The following is a 22958-nucleotide window of genomic DNA, read 5'->3' as shown; positions in this document are numbered from 1 at the left end:
CATTACAGAATATCAAAAGAGGACATATCAAGACTATTTCCATATGTTGTGTTATAAAATGTATTCAGCCAGCTCAGTAGTTAATGACAGTACACACAATTATTTAGTCATGCAGGCAAGTTGAAATTAACTTGAAAAAAATTGTATGAAGTATAATATGGAACTGTATATACAGATCCTAAAAAATGTTGATGGGTTTCAGGTAACTCCATTATGGGAACTAAGCTAGGGAAATAACCTGAAATGCAAAAAGGGATGAACAAAAATGACCAAAATAATGTTGGCAGTAGCAATAAACTAAAGACCCAAATGTAATAGCTTGGATAAATGCATTTTGATACAACCGTGAAATAGATAAAGGCATTAAATTATATTATTTTGAAATATTTAAGGTTATTAGAACATCCAGTAATGTATTTTTTTGTGCCAAAGTGCTTAAAACACATGTATGTGCAATATGTAACATAATAAAGTGACTCTACTTATACACGCTTTGAAGAATATTCACAGTGTTTACAGAGATTATCTTTGAGTGGTGGGATGATAGGGCATTTTGTACTTTATGCATTCTTCTAAAACTTCATTAAAAAAATAAAACTGCATTACTTGACATAAAGTTAAATAAAAGTGAACAAGGCAAGCATAACTTAATGGTATAAACTATTCTATAAAATTTGAAACTTCAATCCTCTGAAAATTTAAAATAAATAAATTTAAAATAAATAAATTTTATTTTAAATAAAAATTTAAAATAAAATAAAATTTAAAATAAATAAATTTAAAACAAGTCCTATCTCAATGTAAGTGAACAAGTTTAACAATATCTATCTTCTATGTGGGAATATAAGGTGGACCGACACAACAGATTTTCTCCACAATTCTGACAAGCAAGAGAAACTATTAAGAAATTATATCTCAAATAATCAACTTTACACCTCAAGGAACTAAAAAAACAGAACAAATTAAGCCTAACATTAGCAGAAGGAAGGAAATAATAAAGATCAGAGCAGAAATGAATGCAATAGAGACTAGATAACAATAACAATAGAAAGGATCAACGAAATTATTTTTTCTGAAAAAATAAAATTGACAAACTTTTAACTCAACTAAGAAAAATAAAAGAGAAGGCTCAAATAAAATTAGAAATGAAACAGCAGACATTACAACTGATTCTACAGAAACATATAGGATCATAAGAGACTACTATGAACAACTGTATATCAACCAATGGGACAAGGTAGAAGTGTTTGAATTCCCAGAAATAAAATCTTTTAAAACTGAATCTGGAAGAAAACCTGAACTGACCAATAAGGAGTAAAGAGATCTGATCAGTAATGAAAACCTTCCAATACAAACAACAGCAACAATCCACCCAAGACAAGATAGCTTTACTGGCTAATTTCTACAGAACATTTGAGAAACTCAAAATTTGAACCCTGCTATATACACAGTTTATTTAGATGGTTTGTTGCATTTAGACGAACTGTTTCTGATTTTAGTATATTTTAAAAATCTCATAGCAAATTCTCATAATACAGATGAATACAATCAAAATAATTTTAATGAGATAAATAAACAGTATTATATATTAGCAAAGGGTCTACTGAAGTTGAATTGGTGAGCTAGAATTATGGGACTGAATTTTTATATTTTTTTTTCACTGTGCTGATTAGTGAAGGGTAGTAAAAAACTGTACAGGTTATCACCAGTTGCACTGTTCTGGAGGCTGTAGTTCCCCATGTGGTTAAGTTTAAGAAGAGAGGAAGAAAAGAACAAAGGATTAGAAAGAGGGAAGTGTGCTTCCAACCACAAGTGTGGCTGTGGGGAAGAGAATGTTACTAGACAGAGAACAGAATTTCCTAATGAATTGTCCCACCATGTCAATAAATAGCTAAATCCATCTCCATGACACTTACACAACAGAGAAGGTGTGCACACAGTACTATGGAACATGGGATTTTGTTTCCTTGTTGTACAATGACAACAACCTATAGTAAATACTGAACAGATGGTAAGTGGCTATCATAAAAAAAAGCAATGTGTTTCAGGAAGGAAAATAAATTAATTTTATTTTGTTACTGAACTACTATATGTTCTAATTTGACTTACATCTTAAAAGAAAGACAATGAAAACATCACTTTTGAAAGTGGGCATGTAAGTGGAGGTGACTGGTCATTAAAACAGACTATATACATATTTCTGGACAGCTGTTCTGTTCAGATTATTTAATTTACTTATGATGAGACATAAATACTATATCCAATAATGCTCTTGCTCAGAGAAAAACATATGTCATAATTTTACAAATATTGGTTGCTCTTCTAATCTTTAATCACTAAAAATATGGAAGCTTGAAAGAAGATTAACAGCTCATAAATCTGGATGAGAAAGGGAAAAGTTTATCACATTTTAATATTATATTAGCTATACACATAATTTTATATTCTAATTGGATAATATAGATTTATTATTTTCTCTATACTATTCCTGAAGAAAATAAAATACTTAGCAAATCTATAATAATCTAAAAAAAATAGCAAAATTGCTACATTATTAAATAGGAAAAGCAACTGTTTTTTTTTTAATAAAGAGATTCTAGCTATTGAATATTTCACTCATCAAAATGAGTTCAAAAAAGGGCTGGCTTTTTTGGATAAACTTCCCTTTTCATCAGCAAACTGCAAGTTATTATTTTCAAGAGCTGTATGCATACTTATTCACATATAATCAATAATAAAATAAATGTAGGCAATGCATTTAATTAGTAGTTCTGGTGAGCTAAAGTAATTTCAAAATATTCTCACATTTTTGAGAGAGTTGATTTTGAAATAAAATATACCTAGGTAACATAAAAGTATAATTATATTGAGTGTGCATCAGACCTAAATGTCAAAATGGAATTGGATTTACAAATTCCAAACCAACCAATAAAAATGTATATCAACCACATAACATACTCAAGACCAGACCAGGGAGACATACAAGAGAAATGAATAATGTGATGTTTGCCCTCAGGCAGTTTGTAGAACATTTGGTTGTTAAAGAAAAAAAAATGTAAGAAAAAACAATAATAATAAAAGAAAAGGAGAACAAATTGTTACAAAAGCTATCATAAAAACCAAATAGGAGAGATTAAGGATACTGACCAGTGATAGTCATTGAAATATAAAAAATTTGATTATCTCAAGATACATTAATGACAAAAATGATAACATTGGAAACAAATCAGAGAAGAAATATTCAACGGTTATTTCAGACTTCTCACTTTAAAGAAATCACAGAGCTGCCAATGTTATACATAGAAAAATTGAAAGATTAAATTGATGGAATAAAAATGATGAAGACCCACGTTTCACTGAGTCCCTTCACTATGCTCGACCCCGTGCTGTGTGCAGGAAACATAACATTTTAATCCTTTCAGTTAGTGTGGCGCATATTTTATAAATAGAAAATTAAACAATGTGCCTGTGGTGATACAAATATTAATGTAATCAAACTTCAAAATAATATCTACCTAATTCTAAATCTCATACTCTTTATACTACATCCTGTTGGTCACAGAAAAATAAAAGAAGGTAGAGCACATATCATTTATATTTAAGTTATAAAAACAAATCAAAACTCCTAGATCACAAAAGAGGTATCCTAAATAGTTTATAAATTAATACCCTTTTAGAGTAATGTAAGTATTTAAAAATCTAAGAGTGTTATATACCTAATGAGTTTGAGAGAAAGACCAGCATCATCTGGGGAAGAAGATCTGTTCATTGCTGGACGTAAAAGATCAGATCAGAGGTTAAAGGACAGAGCTAGATACATGGAGACATAAAATTACATGAGTGATAACCATGAAAGTTAATGAGCTGAACAAAGAAGTGAGAGTATACAGAGAGAAGCAAATGGTCAATAAAAGAGCACTGGGGGATCCAAGATCCTACAGATCCAAAGTGGCAAGAGTACAAGGGACTCAAAATGAGATAGACAGGAAAAAGCAAATCAATGAACAAATAATATTATATATTATAAATAAGTAGCAAAAAAACCACAAAAGTGAAAAAGTATTTTTCCTACAAGTTATTGATATTGCCATAGTCCAGCAGTCTTTATATTTAGAATGAATTAATAATAAATATGCACTTGGAAATTTGAAATTAAATTTATCAGTAAAATCAGATGTCCTTCTGTACCAAGATAGGTTAAGCAGTTTATACTTTTGCACAACCACATTCATTTAATATCACAAATGAGAAGAAAATCCAAATTTTAAAATATAAATAATGAAGTAAATTGGCATATAGTACAGGAAATGCTCTAACATTATCTCAAGCATTTGAATAAGTAATATTATTTTCTCTTTTAAAATGTTATGTAGTTTTGTGGATAAAATGAAGCTAATTCTAAAAGATCTGACTGAACAAAAATTAAAACACTAAGCTCACTAGGCTCATGGGCATACAGTTTATAGTAAAATTTTTTGAAAATTCTTAGCAGGAAAAATAATTTTTAATAGTTACTTACACTTTGTAAATCATGTTTACACTTGAGGTATATATTAGCATGTTAAACAGATTATTTGCACTGCCACACAAGATCATTTTGAGAATTTAAATTATAGTGAAAACAGCCCAATTAGAATTTCCAGTGAAGATAACTTGATACATACAGATAAAGCAGACAACTCTTTATAATGAAGAGTTAGGGATATTAAAAATGGAGGGACTCTATTTTACAGGAAAATGAAATTGCTTATTAAAGTTTGTGCGGTGATCTCATATCCCTCTCTAAATGTTAGAGCATAAGCCTTCCCTATTTTAACATGACGATTTTAAGATAACTCATCAAATAAAACAAAGTATTTTATTGATTTATTGATTAAATGCAAGTCTATCAGACAAAAATAAAGTAAAATTTCTGACATTCAGAATATACAGCTCAACAAATATCCAAAATACTTGTTCATAAGTAAATATCTTAAAAAAAAAAGTTTCCTAATATAACATAACCACTAAACAAGTATTTCACAAAAACGGTTTGTAGTTTCTCAGTTATTCCATGGCTGGTTTATAGGGATGAATTATATACATTATTCATAAACATAATCAGGGAAAGGAAAAAAATATCCAGTATCCCTAGCAAAAGTTTTGTTGGAAGCAGAGTTTAAAATCTTATCAGAGCTTCTTCATAGGAAAGCATGGAACGATTATTTGGTTGTACCCATTATTCCAATAGTATTACAAACAGGAGAAAAGTGTTGAAGTTAAAAAGAAATGCAAACATTTGCTTCTTGGAGTCCAAACTACCATGCTTTGTTGGTGAATAACAATCTTTGTACTAATTAATAAGGGATGATACAAAGAAAAGTATTATTCCTCTTTTGTCCCTATGGTGGCACTATCTACAAATGGCATTTCAAGCCTGATTCATGTTTTAAAGATGATGAACAAAATGAATGAGTTTGTTTACTTTTAGCATGGTCTTTGTTTTTCTCATTTATCCATTATCCTCACAAGTTGCAAAGCATAATTTGTTTCTCTAGGATCTGAAATAAATATGCTTAATGCATTGTATTTGTATTGCATCTTACCATTCTACTTGGAAAACCGTTAATCAAGAAAACGTTCATGAAATGTCAAAATTTCCAAATCTATAAATTCAGAAGCCCTTTCAATTTCCAATCATTAAAAGTCTGCATCTAATGCCTACAAATTATTTTCAAATATTCAGGAAAATAAAGACGGCTAGTTATCAACATAGAAAATGTGGCAAAAAACAAAAACAAAAAAACAAAAACAAAAACAAAAAACGATGAATCCAGTTGTAGGGCAGAAACATTAATTGTATTATTCCTTTGATTTTACTGTAGTTTTAAGTATTAAAAATATACTTTGAGGAAGAACACAATGAGATATCCCTATGTGTATGCCAGGATGTCTAAAATTAACAGGATTAACAAGAGTAACTCTCATACAATGATGTGGGAGTGTAAATTAGTACAACCACTTTGGAAAAGTATTTGGCTGTATTTGTTAGTGATAAACATATGCATATCCTATAGCACAGCATTCTCTTCCCTGTATATACCCAATAATAGGGCACACACATGTTTTCCAGAAACCAGATACAAGGATATTCATTGTTTTGTTATTTGTAATAGTTAATAACTGGAAACAGCCCAAATGCCCTTGAAGAGTAGAATGAATAACTTGTGGTCTATTCAGACAATGGAATATTCTACAGCAATAAAGTGACTAAAATACTGATTCACTCAAAAAATAGATGGTTTTCCCACAAGTAATGTTGAGAAGCCAAACACAATGGAACAGTACTGTATGATTCTATTTATATAAAATACAACAGAAAAAATTAATCTATATTGTTAAGAAGTCAGAAAAAAAGATGTTACATCTGAGGGTTAGGAAGGGACTGTGAAGGTATACAAGGAGGGCTTGTGGAATGCAGGTAATATTCTGTTATATATGGGTGGTAGTTACCTGGGTATGCTGAATTATTGGTAGTTATTTGTCTGTACACTTACAGCTTGTGCAACATTATCTATGTATGTCATACTTCAATTAAAAATTTTAAAACACTTTTTAAGACCCTGACTTGTTTCAATTATAGTCCGTGAATATATTTGTCTTATGTTTTCTGGTATATATTCTGGGCTACATGCCAGGCAATATTTTAAAAACTAAGGATCCAAAGGTGAATGAGCAGACAATCTTCTGACTGAAGTAGGGTTTACAGTCTAGTTGGAGATGAGAAAAAAAGACATGAGTAAACTAATAAATATTGCCTTTGAAGAGTATGAGAAAATAGGCTGGTAGGATAGAGACCTACTTTAGGGAAGAAAGCATTGTTTTTAATAGGATGAGATTTAAGCATGAAGGATAAAGAGGTAGTGATAGAAAAATGGGAGAGAAGGACATTTCAGACAAAAGGAATAACAACATGTTCAAAGGTTCTGAGGAAGGCGTGGCATCTCTGAGGAAGGGAACGCATGAAAGAATAGCTTGGTGAGTAGATGTGAGGATCAAACAGGAGAGAGAGGCTGGGTATGATCAGGTAGAATTTTAGAGGCCATGGCAAGAACTTCGACTTTTATTATACACAAAACTAAAATTCACTGAAAAGTTTTGAAAGCAAAGAATAACATCTACTGATTTATATTTCTAAGACGTTTCTGCTGGCTGGTATATGGTAAATGATTTGAGAAGGACATTTGCTGATGCAAACAGAGCAGAGGAAACCACTGTAGAAGAGATCGTGCTGATGTGAACTAGTGTGGTGCCAGCAGAGATGAAAGCAGTAAACACATTTTAAATCTGTTTTAGGGAGTGATGTGAAGAGTAAGGATGCGAAAGGTGTAATGAATCTCTCTCAGTTTTCTGATTTGTGTAAATGGTGGTATCATTTGCTGAGATGACTGAAATAGGTTGCATTTGAGCAGAGTAAATGGGTGGTGGGGTCCTGGGATGTTTTTTGAAAGATGAGAGTCACCAGAGCACACACGCGTGGGACTGATCCATTAGGAAGGAATAATTTGATGATGTAGCCAATTAAGAGGAGGAATTGGGAGGGTCTGCGAAAGGAACCCTGAGAACAAGGTGTGGATAATAGCAAGGATGTTCCTTCATTATAATTTCAGAAGAGAAAAGGGATTGAAATATAGATACAAGTTCATGTACAGATTTGGTGGAGGTGACATGAGATAGGAACTGTCCCATTGATTTCACAAATTTTAGAAGTGCAAGGTGAGGCAAGGCCATCAGTTGAGATCCAGGGTCAAGGGGGTGTGGAGGCTGGTTGGTAGAGAGGCATGACAGATGGAAGAGGACAGGGGATACTCCACTCTGATTCAGCTGCTACAAAGTCTGCTCTGGTGGGCAAGTCTGTGAACTTGTATGATGTCAGTTTACTGTTATACAAAATGAAGTTAATAATACCTGCCCAACCTCCAGAGCTTCCAGAAAAGACTTCCAGTTAACATGACTAACTATGCACATATAAATAAGTTATAAATGATAAATTATACAGTAAATTGAAATACATCAATAGTTAAAATCTGAGTTCGAAGGATATATTAGAGAATTTCTCTGAAATTTCACTGTACCAAGTCTCTATAAAAATTACATTAAATTTATTTTTTTGGCCATTGAAATGTATTTTGTCAAAATGTGCTTTTATAAAATTTTTATTCTTATCTAATAATTTCTCCAATAAATTAGAGAAAATACTGGTATTAGATGAAAAATTAATATGTAGAAAAGTAAACTGCGGAATTTGCAGGAGAAATGTGTACTATGAAAAACATCTGAAGGTCAGGCTCTGAGTTGAGTATTTAGATAGAACAGAGATCAATAACAATTAAACACAATCTGATTTGAAGCAATTGTTATTTTAAATATTTCATGTCTTAGAAAATAAAGTTTTTACAAAGTATGTTTTGTTGTGAATAATTTAGAGACATAAACATGTATTAGCTAAGAATAAACTATTCTTGTAATGTTTATTGATTAGAACAATCTAGCCTTTTCACTGAGTTGATGTGTTGTTTTTTCATTTTAAATGTTTGGCATTTCCTTCAGCAAAAGAATGGAAATCATTTCCAGGATGCTGACAGAGTGTCCTAGTTTACTTCTTTCTGAAAGCCACAATTTTACCCTCAGAAGAGTCATCACTTCCAGGGTTCTAATACCAAATTTGTGTTAAAAATACCTTTTTGCATACACATGAAACCCTCCTTAGCACTGGTCTGGAAATGGAATGAGATGCTTTCTGAGAGAAACCAGCTATTCCTAACTGTTACATATCTCCAGAGTCACACAAGCCGCCTTTGAAGTCGGTGAGTGCATTTCATCTAAAAGGGTGATTCATGCCTTGACAATTTCAAACCAGGGATATTCATGTACTATTCAGTCTTGTCATTTCATAAGTTTTTCCTTTTATTACCAAGTGAGTACTAGATGGCTTAAAGTAAATTTTTCTTAATGAAACTTGCCCAAATTCTGTTTAAAAACTCTGAAACAAATGATTTTAAGTTTTACTTTACATAATGTATTCAATAAATCTAGGAAGAATGGTCTTCGGATATCACAGCCAACGTAAAATGTCACAGATTTTGGCAATCTATGTTATTGTAGAAAAAAGAGTTCAGAAAAACATTCTCTGCAATAATATTTTATATATTACGTATTATATATATATATATTATTCTGTGTGTGTGTGTATATATATATATACATATAATTTCTATATTCTAAAATTTGTTGTTTCAGCACTTTACAGTACAGAGTGAGCACAGCAGTCAAGCAATCTTCATGACCTTTAAACTGTCTTGAAGAAGGACCAACTCAGGTGATGACTGTACTGTCATTAGAAACATTTCAGGGAAGGAGTGTAGACTAAGTCTGTAGTATTGGAGGGTTTCAGAAAAAAAGATGCTATAATATTCAGGAGTCAGATGCTATAATATTCTTAGGAGTCGCATAAGGTGACTTTGGAGAAAGAGGTCACTGAGAACTGGAGGGGACTGAGGAGACTACAACACCTGGTAGAATCAAGAATGGCAGAGGGAAGACATAGGATGTTTAGAAATCTAATAATAATAATTAATAATAATAGTTGAAAATAGGAAAACCGAAGAAGGAGATGCCGTGGTCTGGATTATGTACCTCCAAAATTCTTATGTTGAAGTCCTAACCCTTTATGTGATAGTATTTAGAGACGGGGCCCTTGGAAGGTAATTTGATTTAATTGAGCTCATGAGGGTGGGGACTTTATGATGGGAATAGGGCCCTTGTAAGAAGAGACACCAGAGAGAGCTTGCACGCGCTCTCTTCCTTTCTCTCCCTCCCTCCCTCCCTGGCACAGTGAGGATACATCCAGAAAGTGGCTGTCTGTAAGCCAGGAAGGGAAAAGCAAGCATTCACCAGGGAACTGAATTGGCTAGTACTTTGATCTTGGACTTCCTAGCCTCTAAAACTGTGAGAAATAAATTCCTGTTGTTTAAGCTACACGGTCCATGAATTTTGTTATGATTGCCTGAGTTAATTAATACAGAAACAAATACAAATTAGGAGGAACAAGACTGAAGATTGACAAAAGAGACGCAATGCGGCAGGGGAAAAAAGCAGAGCTGAAACAAGAGAAGAGATAAACAATAAAGACCAGGAAGCAATAAATTGATAGATTGATTTGTAGAGCTTTTAACGATCTAATATTAAGTAAAAATGTGTTGTACAGTAAAATAAATAATATTCTCTTAAAAAAGTTGAAAAAATCTGTGTGTACATATCACAATATACTTATCTATTGTATACGCATATATATGTTTACATATGTATGTCAATGCGTATATTTTATAGGTGTATAGAGGAAGGTATACATGGATAAAGAATTATAATTTTTGGACATTTCATCTGAGTAAGGATTGAAGAAAGCAAAATGGAGGTTATAAATCTTTGTCATTTGACTGGTTACACTGAGTACCTACCACTTAAGGAATTAATAGAATGAATACGGTAAGTTAGAAAAACAAAACACATAAAAGGAAAAGAAAATATCACTTGATGATGTGACAGGGACAGATATGTGACTTAGAATAGGTCCTTCCTCTGGGGGCCCAGCCAGGGCCTTTGGGAGCAGATCAGGGCACTGGGATCCAGCATATGGAAGCTCAGATGGACAATTTGTTCCAGTGCCTCCAGTATCATCAGCTGGCCAGATCAGGGCAGACTGGTATGCGATCCTCATTAGGGTTCTCCTGTCCTGCTTTGCCTCCTGTGCCCAAAGTGGTCACATGGCCACTCTTAGAACCACGCGCTGAATAGGGCTTTTGTAACTAGGTGTGAGTGAACGATGTGCACGGACATTTTAAAGACTGAAATAAAATTGTAATTAGCCAAATATTATTAGGTGATTTGCTTTACTTTGTTTTTTTATATATTTAAAATTTGCTCAATGTTTTTCTATAAATATTTTTATAAATGTTATGCTTTAAACAAAAGAAAGAGCCATTCAAACTGGGAGGAAAAATCATTTTTTCCCTATATAATAGTTCTGAGAAGGGTAAGCAACATCCCAGTCACTTACTTAAAAAATGGCTAGATCAGTGGAAGAACACAGGTTTCTATTTCTCATTTAAAATCCACCTTTGTCAATTATACCATGTCATATATTTTACCCTCTCAGCTAATCATAATTAACTTTGCCTTTTTTTTTAATTGCTGGAAAGTTGATAAATATTTCCCACACTGCAAAAGCAAAAAAGGGGAGTCATTTGTTTATTTTGCTGTACATTCTATATTTTGTGCATTAATGTTTGCATTGACATTAATGCAAAAATACATAAAATATAGAACATACAAAACTTTTTAAATTATATTTGGACACAGGAACCCGAAGTCCAATAAACTCATATAAATAGAAGCACAATGCACTTACTGGGGACAAGAAAGTATACATTAGGTTGGATACATTATTTTCTTTCATTAGGAAGTATTTTAACTTTTACATTCCTTTTGGAAAACATCCTTCAGGTCTGATATCAGGAGTTCTTCATCAATTTAATGATCAATTTAATTTCATCAGCAATATAATAATCTCAGGCTAATGGTATAATTATTACATATTCAGTAATATTCTATATTTTTATTCTCAGAAAATTTGCATGATGGGTCATCTATAAAAGGCAGAACTTAATATACCTCCTCATGCTAGCTGCATTCATTTCCTATTGGCACTATAACAAAGTACCGCAAACATATTGGCTTCCAACAACACAAAGTTATTACCTTACAGTTCTGTAAGTCAGAAGTCTGAGATAAGCCACAAACCAGATAAAATTAAGGTGTCAACATGGCCACATTCCTTTCCAGAGGCTCTAGGGGAGAATCCTTGCCTTTTCCAGTTTCTAGAAGCTTCCCAAAGCACTTGGTACTTGGTCCTCTTTCTCCACATTCCAACCCAGCTACATTAGATTGAGTCCTTTTCACATGCCGTCATTCTGACCTCCTCTCTGCCTACTTCTTCGACTTTTATAAATCTCCTTGAGATCACAGTGGGCCTACCTGATCCTGATAACTCAAGATCATCTCCCTATTTTAGGGTAGCTTAATTTAATTAGCCACCTTAATTCCATCTGTACACTTCATCCTCCTTTGCCATGTCACAATATATCCACAGATTCCAGGAATTAGGACCGGGACATCTTTGGGGACCATTGTTCTGTCCATCACATTAGCCTTCAGTGTAGTCACACACAGCACTTACGCATTATTTAAACTGCTCAAAGTATTGTAACTTCTCTTATAAAACTGTTTCAGAAGTCACATCACTTAATTTACTTGAGATCATAAACATTTTAAGTAGAGCTCAGTTGATAAAGTGCTAGTTAACCTAAACAGACAACTATCAGTTAGATTAAGAAACAGAATGTGATCCTAAAGTCACACGTGTGTGAGTGTGTCTTGGAATAGTTGTATGAAATAATACTTTAATTGGTGTCAGCATCACTGATATAATCCACTAATACAGTCATCTTGCATTTTTGCTTAAAGATCAGTTTTGCAACATTATAGTCACCTCATACTTGCTGCTGAAACCGTAGATTTACATCTTGGTTCCTAATATATTTTTCCCACATTTCAAAGGCTGGACATAAATCACTAGCAGGATGGCAAAGTAAAAAAATACAGTTTCTTAATTGGAATTTTTGGCTACAGGACACCCTTCATATCTATTCTTCTTCTATCGTAATTTAGAATAATTTGGGGTTGGCAAGAAGCAAAATTTTTAGTTATCAGTAAATGAGATACATTTTATGTTGTAAATTTATCAGGTCTGCAAGGCAGTCACTGTAATATCAAAATTTAGGTAAGGCTAATGGAAATATTAGGAGACAAGGACTATATTGATGAATAAAATCCACAAATGATTAAACCAGTGATTTTGTGTCAGTATTTGCTTTTAGGACATCAAGAAACTTTACAGTTGTTTCTAACATCAGGCTCACATCAAATCTAAAATGACTATTATAAATAAGTAACTTTGAAAAAAGTAAACAGCTATAATGAATAAGGTCCTTCAAAGATGAACATTTTTTTTAAAAAAATTAAGGAAATGAATTCTTTATACCTAAAATGAAATTACCCAAATGAAAATGTTAGATATGTGTCTATGTGTGTTTGGGAGTTTACATTTCAATAATTCAAAACGTTTTTCAAGACAGTCTCTTCCTTGAAGTACATCTTCCCCTGGCTTTCAAGATCCTTACTCATGGGGTTCTCTTCCTTCCTCTCCAGCTACTGTTTCTCAAATACTTGTGTTGGATTTTCTTCATTTTCCCAACCTATAGGTGTTGGGTTGCTCAATGTCCTGGTCTGTGTGTTTTTCGTGTTTTCATTCACATTTAGTCTCTTCACTTTAAATACAGTCAATGGAGTCGCGGCTCTTGATTTCCTACCTGAGCAGATAGCTCTTCTCTGAACTCCACACCTGTGTATTCAAATGACTCCATGTCATCCCCACTCGGGCATTACAATCTAAAAAATGTACTAAACGCAGCTCTTCCTATCTCCTGCCTGCCCTCCTTCCCCCACCAAAATCTGTTCTGCCCAATTCTTTCCCATCTTAGGAGATGACAACTCCAGCCTCCTTGTTGCTCAGGATACAGCAAAAACCAAATTTACCCTTTACCCTCACTGTCCCCCCTGCCCCATCCCTATGTCTTATACAATATCAAGTCCTGTCAGTTTTAATTTCAAGGTAAATATGGAATTCAACTTCTCCTCTCAATCTCTACTGCTTTCACTCTTCTGCAAGTCACCATATCTCTCCTCCAAATGCCTGAAATAGCTCTGCAATGGGCCTGTTTCTGTCCTGGCTGCCTTGTAGTCTGACTCCAGCAAGGCGTCCAGAGTTTCTTGTTGAAACACATCTGATTAGTGACCTTAATTCCACCTTCACTCTTAATCCTACTTTGCCATGTAATGTAACAAAGATATCAGATCATGTTACTTCTCTGCTCAGTGCAACCCCAGATCTCCTAGGAAAAATCCAAGGTACTTAGACTAATCTATAGGATCTACGTGTGATTTGGTTTCCATTATCTCTTAATAGTATCCCCTCCTCTGCTCCATTTCTGTCACTTCCCTCCAGTTATGCTGGCTTTCTTGCTATTCTTCCAATCAGCCAGGCAGGTTCCTGCCCCAGGACTTTTTTTCTTGCTTTTCACCCTCACTAGAATATGGTTTATCAATATCAAATTATTCATATCCATACTTCCTCTTCTAAGGCTTTATTCAAAGTAAACTTCTCAGTAAGGGAGGGATTCCTAGCCATTTATAGCTAAAATATCAAACCTCCACCTATCTCTACAAAACTTTTATTTCCCATTCCACTTTCCTCTCCCTCCTTAACAATGATCATGTTCTATAAGTAATATAAAATTTTATTGCCCTTGTTTAACATTTCTCTTCTCAAAGAGAATGCAATCTCCACAAGTGAATTTAATATAGTAAAGATAGAATCTAACATTTAATTTGGCTTTATTTTTGTTTTAAAAATATGACAAATCTTCAAAAAGTAGAATTCCATTCATCCGGATTAAAAATCCTACTGAATAGTCTTTCAGAACTGGTTTACTTTTCAATCAGTACCACAAGGCTTTCTCAACTATGGCTAAGTTAAACTGCATCAATCAACCAATAAGCGGGTTCTCCAAAAAAGCAGCAAAACTGCATAAAACAAAAATAGTCTTTGTTTATATTTTTATGGCTCATTTAAATTATATCACACATTGCAGCTGGAAGGTTCTAATTATACATATTTCTAAAATATAGATAATATAAAAAATACAGAAAAATTCAAGGGATACACATTTTACCCAATAGCAACTATATTGATTTTCTCTTGAAATCTTTTTAAAAATCAGGATGTACATAAAATTTTGTATCAAGTTTAATATATGAATTTCCATAAACAGATCATTATTTACATTAATTCAAATTCTTAAATTAATTTTAACTTCTTGAGAGAGTTCTTAATTTTGGGATACTTTGGTTCATCTCCTAGTGATTTACTCCTAGGAGTTTCATGTAAGAGAAACTGCCTTTTCCTTTTTCTGACAATGAATTGCAAATTGTTTTTCAAAACTGTTGTATTAATTTTCACTTCCACAAGGAATAACTATAAATAAGAGTTTTATCACGTTTGCCAGCATTAGTTTCAAAAGTTATTTGTAATATGATGATTCCATAGGTTAAAATGGCATCCTATCTTTTTTTAAATCCCATTGATAACTGTGAGTTTAACCTAGATAGATATTTTTATTTAAAATACTTTTGGCATCAGTAGACTGACTCAAAATAATTGGATCAAGTGAAATTGCCAGTCACATGGATTGTACATAGTTACATATAAGTCATATACTGACCCTAATGGCCTAAATATAATGACAATAAATATCTGTTAGAAGACCCTTACAATCACCTATACATAAAACGAAGTGGAAATGATAGTTGAATTCCTCTTTTCAGTGGAGGCATCTGCAAAACCCAAATTCATTTTAACGCCAATTCATCTATCATATTCCATGCAGTATGAGTAAAATATTGAATAAGACAGTCCTGAGGAGCTCAGGTAAGTGAAATATTTGCTTTTTCAAATATTTCAGTCAAATACTTTTAGCGATCAAACTTTATTCATTTTATTCTCACATTATCAAGAAGTTTCCTAACTTGATGTAGCTGAGCAGTGTAGAAGTTTACATATCAGAATATTTTCTGGTATCTACAGAAGCAACACCTGGACATGTCAGGGTACACGAGACCTCTTCTACCTGCTCTGACATTTTCCAGCCGTCCACTTATTTCTCTGGCAACCTGCTCTTGGAAAATGTACTGCACTTAAAAGTCAAAACACTATCAGCTGTGATAGTGATGCTAAATTATTTAATTTGTGTTGGCCTTCTCTTTATTCTTCACTTAAAAAATATTTAATAGGGCATTATTCAAATGAATGATACTACATCTATGCAATAATATGCAATAGTCACATCGTATTAACTCTCAGTATGGCAGGGGCATCAACCACTCTGAAATTCTCCTAACCTAATGAGACGAGAAGAGCTGTAAATACATGCATATGCCTAACACTAACTAGATTTAAATATCAGGTCTGTGCATAATGGTGTTCTCGTTAAATACTTATGAATTGTCTATATACTCACATGGAAGAGAACAGGCTCTAAAATTAGCTGGGTATTATATCAACTTGTGTTTCTTTTATCTAAACACATATTTGTGTACATACGCTTATATGAATGAATGCATCTCAATATAACTACTTTTTAAACTTTAAATCTATATTAATTTCATAATTCCATGCAGACATAAATCTATTCATTTAAAAACCACTTAAAAATATATAGCAAACTGGTAATAATGGTATTGCCGAAGAGTGAATTTCAACGTGCATTCTATGTTTTACATTTCTGTACTTTTTTAACAAATTATAAATGTGGATAATATGGGGAAGGATGGAAATAAGAGAGGAAATTAGGTCTAATACAAATCACATATTTCAAAATGAAGATGTTCTATTTCATCCATAAAAAAACATTTTAAGAGCTAATACTGCCATTTCTTACAGATGATTTTTAACTACTCTAGAACAGCTGGAAGATTTAGCATGCTGAGTCAATTCTCAACAAATACATCACTGAAGAAATTGAAACTATAATAATTTACCAACATTGATGTACATCTTTATAATTATAACCCATTTTGACACCTTGTATTATTTGGTTCTCATGCCTATTCTTATCCCTTTTTGCAGATGAGGAAAAATGGCCTATATATAGATGACATGTGACACAAGTAATCTATGCCAGGACCCAAGTTCTGCCATGTCTTCAAATCATTATGCTTGCTTTTTTTGTTTTGTTTTGTTACGTTTTGTTTCATTTTGTTTTTTTTCCCATTGTGCTATATACACCGCCACTTAAGAACTATACTTTTCAAACCAAAATGCTTTCTTTTAGTTCTGGATCTTTGAACATTATAAACTCCTCCAAGCACATGGAATTACTAGAGTGAATACCCCCTCCTGACACACCAAACACATACATACACAAAATATTGAAAGCAATTGTAGAGTACAGAGCATCAGTATCTTTCATTTACTATCTGTAATAAAGGCTCTTCTAAAAAAAGTAAATTCAAGTGAAATGTTCCTTCAGACTCAACATCTACATTTTCCTTTTCACAGTTTTTATTTCCTCTTGTTTCCACAAATGTTAGCATATGATAATACATCCTAGATTCTCAGTTCACAGAAAAAAAAAAAATAATACCGATAAGCTCTTCCACAGTTTTCTGTTAGGACCCAATGAAACACTTACAAGTTGAAATTCATTCAAAGCAAGAGATTAGGGATCTTTTTTTTCCATGGGCCTCTCACTGTTGTGGCCTCTCCCGTTGCAGAGCACAGGCTCCAGACGCGCAGGCTCAGTGGCCATGGCTCACGGGCCCAGCCGCTCCACGGCATGTGGGATCTTCCCAGACTGGGGCACGAACCCATGTCCCCTGCATTGGCAGGCGGACTCTCAACCACTGCGCCACCAGGGAAGCCCCGAGAAGAGGGATCTTTGGAGAACACCCAAACTGAACTATACATGGACAGTTCCAATGGAAGAGGAGGGCAGTTTTGTCCCCCAGGGAATAGTTAACAACATCTTGAGATATTTTGGGTTGTCACAATTTCGGTGTGCTGCTACTAGTATCTAGTGGGTAGAAAACAGAGATGCTGCTAGGCAGCCTACAATACACAGGAAAACCCTCCCACCTTAGAATTATATAGCCCAAAATATCAATAGCACCAAGGTTAAGAAGCTCTGATCTGGAATATAGTTCTATAGACATGTGTAATGCAACAAGGAAGGCATATAATTAAGCAAATTAGGGATTCGAACGTCCTCTACTTGTTTTAAAAAAGCAAAAGGACACCTTATACACACTCTAACTTAAATCTCTCAGTCTCTTTCTCTCACTTTTTGCCCAGCTACACTGCATCAGATACACGCACTTGAGATCAGGTTGCATATATAGAAGGTATAATTCAGTCAAATACAGGAGAAGTGGGGCACACAAACTTGTGAACATGTGGTTTGCATTTAACAGACCAGAAAAGTCAACAAAAATCATAATAATAATGTTTATATAAGTCAAATGAAAAAAAGTATCTTATATTTACTATATATAGCACCCTTCACCTAAAGAATTTACAGACTTGGACTAAGTGACGCATTCATTCTCATGCTTCCACTATATCCATCCAAATAGCACATCAGAAGGAATAGTAATTTCCAGTTTGCTTTATGTATAGACTTTGATCTAACACTGGTGGCTATCAACCATGCCTGCAACTGCTATAGCTAATTACTTTCAACATTCACTGGATAGAGTTACAGCTAGACTTTCCTGTCACTTACCTTCATTCTACTATTATATTCCCCTTTGCTACTGGGTTATCTTTAAGTGGGCATTTCTGGTGCATCTAAAAAAGCAAATCCTCATTTTCTACCTCCCATTGTTGTCAAAATAGAAAATCAAACCTGACCATTGGTATCATTTTATGTTTTCTTCTCCTTAAGTTAGCTACCTCTGTGAAAAAGCATCATCACCACGGTTTATAGCATACTCCTCTAACAAGGCCCATTAAATGAACGCCTTGTTAAGTGAAGAAATGGGTTGATCTACACTAGGTTAATTTATTATCAGGAAGTCTGAAATATAACATATAACAGGAGGCTTGAAAGAAACAAATGATGATTGGTTCTTGGACCAGAGTGTTAGACTATAGAACTAATTCTCTACTAGTATCACATCCTGTCTCCTTTCTCCCACATCCAACAAGATACATACGAGATCTAGTCTGGACCTCTAACTCTTGGTTTAGAATTAAATATTTTCTCTGATAAGACAAGACCACTAAAACAGAAGCAGACAATTACTGCATAAGGAAAGCCCCCTGCTTTGAAAAATCTGTGGGTGATCCCAGAGTGGAAAATAAAGGTTCCAAAACACAGTCAGAGCCTGTAGGTTTTTTGTTTTTTGTATTTTGGACTGCATAATAAAATCTTTCTCTGATCCATCTTTCTCAGCTCGAAGCAGTGATGCCATCACCTGAGCAAACCAAAGACCATAATAATTTTAGCTAAGATTTTCATTTTAGTATATCTTCATTTTTAGCAAGGAAATGGTAAGGAGCATGTACTCTTCTTGATTAATCTGAAAGTTCTTTAAATACAGCAGGCATGGATATAAGGAAATACTTTAATAATTAGGTAATACAATTTTATTTTTCACCTGTTACATGACAGATTTTCCTAGTTCCACATCTGTACGCACCACACATACACACACACACACACACATGCATAAGGCATAATTTTACCTTGTTTTTAAGACATGAAAATTAAGACAAAATAATTGTTATTTCCAAACTCAAATAAGTCCAGTTAAAGAAGTCAGAAAATGAATCAGAGTTAACAAACAAAAGGGTATATACTAAATAAAGTGTTTTGCTGAGCACAGGAGGCTACCTAATTCCTTTTCATTCATCATTTATAGTGTCCTTTGAAAGAAGAAAAAGTTTCATCTTAAGCTTTAATAAGTATTTATGGAAGCGTTTCATGGGGAAAAAAAAATAAATGAAAGAGAGAAAAGAGAAAATGAGCCCTGCCCTGCTGCAGCTTCAGTGCTCAGATCATGTAATTTCAGAGGTTACTGGAAAGGCAATAATTAAAAAAGCACTATGGAAATTTCTATTTCAACGTCCCTGTTTCCGTTCTGCTTTCCCTCACTTTTACAGACAGACATAAATGACAGCTTATTTTCATGCCGTTACAATGCAAATGCGCCTTGCATAGTATCCTTCCAACTTCTTCAGGGGCAGGGCAGATAACAGTACATCCACAGATAAACAGAGATCCAGCTGGGTTATCACACTCACGTTCCATAGGCTCTATGGCAACATTCTTGGATAAGAAAAAAAATTTTTTTTAATGTATACAAGCGATAAGGCTCACGAAGCATTAGCTCCAACTTTCCCATTCGCAGCAGATCCTGTGAAACCAACCCAGAGAGGAAGATTTCACCAAATATTGTTTTGACTCAGAACCGGGTGAGCAGCCCCATTGCACGAAAATCTTAATGTCACTCCATAGTAAAGTGTCATGAATTGAAGCCTTACCTTCGCTGACTTGCCCTAATTGGTGGAAAGGAACTTAATTTACGAGCAGCACGGAGGGGACTTTGCCGGTGCTTGCGCCCGCTGCGCTGGTCCTCGGAGAGCCCCGGGCTGGCTCCGCGGTCCTGCGCGCCCCGGCTCCGCGGCTCCGGCTGCTGCAGCTCCCGAGCGCGCCTCTGATTGGCTGGCACCGCCAGTCCGCCTGATGCTCTCCTTCCCTGTCTCTCCTCCTTCCTCTCCTCCCCGGCTCTCCCGTCCGTCCGCTGCCTTTCCCTCTGTCTCCTCCCCGCCCCCCCGCCCCCATCTTACATACTTTGGGGGCTGCAGAAATTCCACGGCACACAGAACGGGACGGACACCCTTTAGCCCCCTCACAGCAAGGTCGTGGGGAAAACAATAACATTAATGAAATAGTTAAAATATTCAAAAACCCTGGACCGGCGGCCTCATCTTTAGTATCACTGCTCTTGAAAAATGACGGCCAGGACTCCGTGACAGTTTAGACCCTCAGTTCTCCGCGGGGGAGGGGAAACGGGGGGCCAGAAGGGGTTTGACTGTCAGTTGGGGCGGGAGTCGACATCGGTAGGGAACGAGAGGAAAAGCAGGCAGGGCAGGCACTGATGTGGCAGGCTGGTAATAAATTTTCCTATTTCCGTGCAAAGTCGTCACAGCCTGCTAAACATTCAACTGCTGGCTCATTCATCAGTGATCCATAGTCTGGTGATAGCCGTGAGATTTAGCTTGAGGGATGCTCTTTAATGCCTTCCCCCAAAGTACTCAAGGCACGGAGAGTTTATATGAGACAGACCTTTCCCTTGGAGGTCAGCATATGTTTGTGAAGATGAATAGAAACCGCAATGCCTTTCCTACCCCCCTTGCTTGTACCAGGAAAACACACACACACACACACACACACACACACACAACTTCTAATCTCTTCTTACTCCAGAATAAATTTAAATGATTTGTAAGGTACATAGCTTTTGATAACAAGGATTTCAGGCCTGATTGGCTATGTTCACAATTGATGTGAAATGACTTCAGCTCTTCCTTCCAACACAAAATCACCCACACTCACTCATTAAGAACACCAAGCATCCCCATTTAAAGTAGTGTAGTAAATAAATGTAGGAGTTTATCTAAATTGGATGGCTATTCCAAGGATCACTTGGCAGATATATTAAGAATTATACAAGACCCTCAGTCATTCCAACCTCAAAGAGAACAGGATAACTTGCTCTGGTTAGTTGATACTATAAATGCTCACAAGCTAGTGTGATAGAGGGAAAAGGCCCTCTAAAGGCCAAAAGACATGGATTCAAATTCTGTCTCAGACTTTCCTCTATATCAGAACCTGTGTAAGCTGCTTCCATTCTCTGATTCTAAGGAGGCTTCTCTTTAAAATATAGACACTAATCCTCACTTCAGAGCCTCTCTGTACAGATTAAATGAAAATCTGTGCAATTTTAAAGAAAGGATGTTTTGAATCAACTAAAGTTATATTTGACTACCTTTATTTGGCTTGACTGATGTGAAATGTGGACAGATTTAATTTGCTTTGTGTATGATTAAACAAACCAACGGAAACACCAAAAGCAGCTGATGGATCGGCTGCTTTCTAATTGTGAAGGAATTGCACATTTAAGTACGTTGTTACTCCACAGGAAGATGTTAGGAGTCAATTAGAATTTGGAAATCTCCAAAAATCTAAACTCTCAGGGAAAAGTAGCATGGAAACAATAGCATCAGAAATAACAAGCCAATGTTGTATTATGTTTTGTACATTCTCTTTCATGCAGTTTCTGATTCAAATGAGTTTTCCCTTGCATAGTACCCAGACATAAAATCATATTCATTTGTGGTTATTGAAAAGCACCCATTTCAAATCTTCCTGTTTTGATGAAGCCCTGGGAGCACAAAGAAAGGAACAGTTATGAAAGCTAAAGGCGATAGAAAGAGGAACTTTTGGTCTAAAAGGGGTCATGTAGTTTAATTTAAAATTTTCACATGATGACATTCTCTAGAGAAGCCTAACTCTTTTATTTGGCTGACTCTAGTTGAATGCAATAAAATGTTTGTCAGTTTGCTACAAAAGCTTTTGCTGAGACACCAGCACTGAGCATCCTAGGGACACACTTGAATACAATGTGTTTTTGCTAGTCTTTCTTGATGGTTCTCCCTGGATAAGACCGTAACAAGCACATTGAGTGGACAGTCATAATGGAAGTCAACAGGCACTTGCTCCTTAGTGGGATGACATGCAGAAGAATTTGTCAGGTCACCAAACAATGCAATCTATTTCTAGGAAAAGAACCCCTGCACCAACGGAGGATTTATATCTAGTAGACTGCCCTCAGATTAAGGGCTTCATATTCTCCACAAACCCAGTGAAGCAACATACAATGGATTTAAATGGCTTCTGAAGTTTACTATTCTGAAACCGCACCAACTTTCCCTAGTCCTAGAAAAGCAAGCCTGTCAGCCACTTAGTTTGTCTCTTCTATTTTCAAGTTAAAAAGGAGAAAGTAAGTGAACCTATGCAGAACACGCTGCTTGAGGAAAACCAGGTTGTAGGCAGGTTCTTTTTTTTCTCCTTATGTCAAAGATAACTTCAAGAAACTGGACAATGCATCAGTCAGCAGAATTTATTACAGAGCTAATCTCTGAAACTGAAGCATGGACGTTTCTGATCCCAAGTTCCCAC

At 34.9% G+C, this 22958-nt stretch overlaps 1 protein-coding gene across 5 annotated transcripts in view; it reads right to left on the bottom strand.

The window, feature by feature from the left end:
- CDH18 (cadherin 18) overlaps window positions 1-22958 on the bottom strand; it is a 1015987-nt gene that overhangs the window by 488080 nt on the left and 504949 nt on the right. For 2 of the 5 annotated variants that reach the window (XM_004276373.3, XM_033440166.2), the window contains exon 1: window positions 20258-20475. The exons of 1 other annotated variant lie outside the window; for it this stretch is intronic. The gene's annotated coding sequence lies outside the window, so the exon portion shown is untranslated. Of the gene's footprint in view, window positions 1-20257; window positions 20478-22958 lie in introns of those variants that run through there. 2 more of the 5 variants (XM_049707305.1, XM_012535417.3) reach the window with 2 other exon arrangements.

This window comes from Orcinus orca, chromosome 3 (genome assembly GCF_937001465.1).
Source record: "Orcinus orca chromosome 3, mOrcOrc1.1, whole genome shotgun sequence".
Classification (NCBI taxonomy): Eukaryota; Metazoa; Chordata; class Mammalia; order Artiodactyla; family Delphinidae; genus Orcinus; species Orcinus orca.
Note: the sequence above shows the minus strand (reverse complement) of the source record. Positions and strands in the feature narration are given on the sequence as shown.